A 5,847-nucleotide genomic window follows, 5' to 3' on the forward strand; every position below is an offset into this window, starting at 1 on the left:
GGCTTGAAGAATGTAATCTAAATCTATTAAGATATGAAGATAGTAAGGAAATAGACAATGACCTGTGAGTAGAATTGTGATTGCAGGTTCAGTAGATATTAAATTTCTTAAAGGAGTTGGAATGAATAAAAAGGTGTTTCTGCCTGTCGTATCAGCGATCCATTTTTCTCTCCAAAGGATTTTGAGATTGTCTTCTAGTTGGTTATTTAAATATGATAGAGGATTTGGTAGAAGTGCTGAGGAAGTGATGAATTATTTGCTGCATATTTTGCCAATTGGTGTACCTGAGTGCGCTTTTGTCCATTTAAATTTTGGTCTGCGGTTAAGTGTAAACAGAGATCGAAGGTGATGTATGCGACGTATTATTGGTGATCTGCTGTGGCCAATTATTGCAAAGATACTGGATGCACTATCATTAATTATGATACTTATTAATTAGGTATCTTTTGCATACTTTATTGCCTGTTCTACTGCAAAACGTTCTGCTTGGAAGACGGTATTATTTTGATAAAGAGGAAAGTACCTTTGTTTTACTATTACTTTGGAATACACAGTATTCACTGCCAATACTTAAGTCTGATTTGGATCCATCAGTATAAACTTGAACACTATGATAGGGACAGGGAAAAGTGAACTGAGCACTAGAGAAGGAACACTATGACAGGTGGTGACAGATGAGAGCATGGTCCGGACACCCGGGCGGCTTTCACTGATTATTCGGGTATCGTCCAAATCCAGCAACTGTCCAGAAAAACAATATTGCGAATAGGGGCAGATGGTGGAAGACAGACGAATTGCGGATTTTACAATACCAATTCTTATTATACAATATATGACAATATAGAAATATTTATATCAAAAAGTGCTGTTACTATGTTGAATTACCACAGTAGTAATACATCGTTATATATTATACATTACTAGTGCACTGTTCTGAGGTCACTGGTTCTACTACATATTAAAGAAAACTTTACAACAACAACAAATAATTTTATTTTGTGGACTGTAATATAACTAAAAATCTAAATCAAAATAATGAATTCCGACCATACGGGATCAAAACATGTATGCTACGCTAGGAGTTCGAATCTTAACTAACTGAAATTGAGCAGAAACAATGCGTTCTACATAACTTTGAAATTGCGCAGAAACAATACGCTATACATAACTTTTATTGCCGCGTAGGAGGCAACATGCACTATTATATTACTCGACGCAAAGACGATATATAATAATAATATTTCCTAAACTCTGCAGACATATTGCTGAGTAGTATTAATGCGCCTTATATAAGCTCTAGCTATATATATTATACATGAATAATACATGCATACATACATTACATTAATACATAGTGAACACTATGACAAGTGACAAATGACGGAGGACGCGAGCACCACTCCTCTACCATAATGGTTAATTGGTATAGCACCGCGTCCCCCTTGTCTAGAGTACCCCTAAGATGGTATGGAGAAGGCTGAGAGGCCACATGACCCCCCTCACAAAAGTCGCTGATTTAAAATAATGCAAATGTTTCTACAGCTTATCCATTACAGTTGTGGTAAAAACCACATATAATGGTGTTATTTGTACAAAAGTTTTCCCATGAATTTATTTTTGCTTCGATACTCATCCGTTTGTATAAAGCCGTTTCTTTCTGAAAAATGATGAGAGTGTTAGACTCAATACTATTCGTTCTTTTTTATTTCAACGTCTTCTCAGCGCGCAGCACTTTTTCTGTTGTATGCGTAGCTCACTTTTCCACCAATGCAGCTTGTTAACTAGTTCTTACGGGAAGGTGTTCCTCATACCCTTCATATAGGGAAGTCATGAGATCATCCATGTACAGATGGAGAGCAAAATAATGCGAACACCCGTGAAAAAGTATGACGTATTTCACACCTACAGTACAGCCGCGCCACCTGCAACAGAATTTTGCCTCCTAGTGAGTGTGTAGAGGAAGGTATCAGTCTCTCAACAGCAATCACCTGCGTTGTATGCTTCAATCGAACTGCTGTGAGAAGTTGAAATGTCAGACCGCCAGAGTTCTAAAGAGGAATTATAGTTGGAGTGCGTTCAATTGGAGCATCGGTTACGGAAACAGCAAACCTTGTAGGGTGTGCAAGGAGTACGGTATGTGCCGTTATGAAAGCATACACGAAAGACGGTAAGACGACGTCTTCAAAGCACAACAGTGGCCGTAAGTCAAACCTGGCGGATAGGGATAGACGGGTCTTGAAGCGCATAGTAGCCCGAAAGTACAAGCAATCGTTATCTGAGATAACATCCAAAATGAACAGTCATCTCCAGGATCCCATTTCAACAAAAACTGTCAAAAGGGAACTTCATGCTGCGAACATTTATGGTAGAGTGGCAATTCGTAAGCCCTTGATGAAAGCAACTAATGCTTTCAAGTGACGCCAATGGGGCAGAGATCACAAAGGCTGATCCCCACAACAGTGGCAACAGGTAATATGGTCAGACGAAACGTCATTCACCCTATTTCAGACGACCGGAAGCGTTTTTGTGTGGAAAATACACAAAGAAGCGTTTCATCCTGACTGCCTCTTACCGACTGTGAAGTAAGGGGGTGGCGCCATTATGGTATGGGATGCGATATCTTGGCGCGGTCTTGAGCCACTTGTAATTTTGCATAGGAGGATCACATCCAATCACTATCTAATTATTCTAGGGGATCATGTCCATCCTTTTGTCTAGACTATATTCCCTGGGGAGCGAACGCTTTTTCAAAACGACAACGTCCCTATCCACACTGCTCGGTGTATTCAAGAATGGTTCGAAGAGCATGACGATACAATTGAACATCCCGCTTGAACCCCTCAGTCTACGGACTTGAATATTATTGAACATTTAAGGGCATATTTGGAGTCCAGACTTGGTTCCTGATTTGCACCTCCATCCGGACTTTCGGAATTAGAGACCGATCTGCAGGAGGAATGGCTTAATAGTCCTTTAAATATAGTCCATTTAATTATGGTCCGATAAGTTAGTTTCTTCGACCACCGCCAAATCTTATATTAATGTGGTCAGGGTGATATAGCAAAGGTAATGTCTGGTCAACCTTGCACATACATATTATCAAATGTTAGAAGAGCATCTGCTGTATTAATTAGAATTAAGTTATTTGCAGAACACTATGACAGTAAATATCATGTAGAAATATAGTTTCTAACTTGAAGAATAACTCCAATAAACTTTTTAAGGCTTTCAATGAAATGGCTTTAGTGGCGTACTTTGCTGTTTCACCCTGCATGGAAACTGATATCCAACTGCTTGCAACTAATATTATGCAGAACTTTAGTGAAGACATAACTGCAACAGAAATGTAAGGAAGTTATTGTATTTCAAAATAATTTAAAAATCGTTGGTCTCAAGTACGAAATGTATCAGGCCTACAGTAAGTAAAGACAAATATTCAGTTTTATGTCGTGTTGCCTTGAAATTAAAAGCATTATTTAGTTCAACCTATTTGTGTGAATCTTCCGCCTTGAATATGAAGTTCCTTATTAAGTGCAAATACCGCAGTCGACTTGTAGTTGAACATTTGGATAACTATATTCGAATGGCTTTATTAAAGTATACTGCAAAAATTAAAAAACTTATCAGCGAATCTGAATGTCAGCCTTCTCATTGAACATGCATTTTTTATCTGCACATGTTTTTGTTTAAAACAGTGTGTTGCATTTTTGTTATTTTTATTCACTTTAATTAAATAGTATACGACAAGGCATTGTAGCTGCATGAATTTTTGTTTATTTTTCAAATACCTACGATTTGTAGGTATGGATGTAGTTATGTAATATTCATTAGTAATACTAGTTATCATGTTATTGGTATGTTTAGCTAATTAATAAAATAAATGCATGTATTTCGAATACAACTGTGCATTATTTCATTTAGGCTGGCTTACGACTAGGTAGCTCACGGTTTATTCCAAAATTGTCAAAGTAGCTCAACACATTGAAAAGGTTGGCGATCAGAGCTATACATGCTCATACATCCTACATAATATTATAATTCTGATTAATCGTTTTATTTTGTTTTATTTTTTGTAAACGATAGTTGCTTAGTTTGACTATTATATTACACATTTTTACAATACGTATTATTGCATCACATATTGTTATGATAAACATTTGAAGATCGCATATATATTGCTTAAAAGGTAATTCCACATATTTTACCTAAAGAAACCCGAAGGATTAATCTTCTTTGCTTAGTTATAATAATTGGGGCAATAAGTATTATTAAAATGCTTTTTCTAGATTTATTTCCTATACATTATAGTATTTCAGCATAGTTTAAAACTTTTCGTAAAAGAATAAAAACTTCATTATTGTATTGATAATGTATTATGGAATATAATCTTAATATTTTAATATATTAATTAATTAATATTATATGTGAATTTATTTAGTTTACATTTTAACGAAATAGATGAATATATAAATGATACTCACTGATAACGGACAATATTTAAATGAAAAGCATATTTTTCATACGCTGCATGACGAAACATTTGAATTCCTAATGATAAATTGAAGATTTAAACTTTAATGAATATATTTTACGCAGAAAGAATTCTTTCGAGTTTTCTATGATCCTCCAGAAGAGATAAGACACTCATGGTACTGCACCGAAAATCCTAATAAAGAATTTATTTAGTAACCCAATTCCCTGCAATCTGTCAACAGAATGAAAAATTGCCCAGAAATCCCGAATCTGCATTTCGCCATGAGTGGTATTTCTTTCACCATTCATCCATTTGTTACCCAGGGACTTTAGGAGATTGAATTTCCCTCTTGTAGAAGAAAAGAGAAGAAAATGCTGGATTATAATGTCACGATCTATATTAGTCGCATCGCGATATGACTCGCTCATTACTGCACTCTGGAAAAATCATCGCCACCGCATCACTTCTTATGTACTCTTCCATTTATTACACAAGCGGTAGAAGTTATTTCTTGATTGCGAGAATAAAGTGCCTCTCATTTCTGATTCGCAATGATTGGTTGCATATGCGCGTAGTTCCTTCTTTCGAACACTCAACAGTGGATTCAAACTGGCTGTCACAGAAACAATTTTCCACGACCCGCGAATGTATTTCCAACGAATAATTAGCATCATTATGACGTTAATTATTATGACGAGAATTTGAACAAAAGGTTATAAGGTACTTTCTCCCTCCTTTCTGCATGCCTTCATAATGTAACGATTAGCACACTTAGCGGGTATTCGAGAGGTCCAGGTTCGAGTCCCGGTGAGGGCATTGCTCATTTTTCACATTTCCTGTTTCAAAACAATTCTAATCACTCTACAGTGGGGCCCGAACTAAAACGTGATGAATGAGAATTTTTCACCGCAGGCATCTGGCGACCCTTTAAAAGAGGGGGAGTATATAAAGTATTTTCTCCCTCTTTTATGCATGCCTTCGTGGTGTAATGGTTAGCACACTCGACGCTTATTCGAGAGGTCCAAGTTCGAGTCTCGGCGAGGGCATTCCTCATTTTTCACTTCTCACTCTTCAAAAAAATCTTAACAAGACTACAAAGTTTAAATTTTTATTCATTTGATGCCCAATTTTACATTATTTTCACTACTATTGAAAACAAAGGCGAGTAACGCACCAAAAAATATACAAATGAAGCTAATAAATTTACACTGCGATATACATCTTATTCAAACATTTGAAGATACATATTTTACTAATCATTTTTCTTAGTTAACCAAAGATAAATTACCTTCAGCTACGAATTTTTGCAATAAGAATAATCGCTTTGTTTGGGAGTTTTCTATTAAAGCATTTATAAGTGAATAGTTTTTCCA

At 36.1% G+C, this 5,847-nt stretch overlaps 1 non-coding gene across 1 annotated transcript; it reads left to right on the plus strand.

Moving 5' to 3' along the window:
- The first annotated feature begins 5,448 nt into the window (after positions 1–5,448).
- On the plus strand, positions 5,449–5,520 carry TRNAK-CUU (transfer RNA lysine (anticodon CUU)). The gene has a single exon. It is a non-coding gene; the product is annotated as a tRNA-Lys (tRNA).
- Positions 5,521–5,847: the final 327 nt, after the last annotated feature.

Source organism: Stegodyphus dumicola, chromosome 7, assembly GCF_044657685.1.
Source record: "Stegodyphus dumicola isolate Sdum_Otavi_A_Nest chromosome 7, ASM4465768v1".
NCBI classification, from domain to species: Eukaryota; Metazoa; Arthropoda; class Arachnida; order Araneae; family Eresidae; genus Stegodyphus; species Stegodyphus dumicola.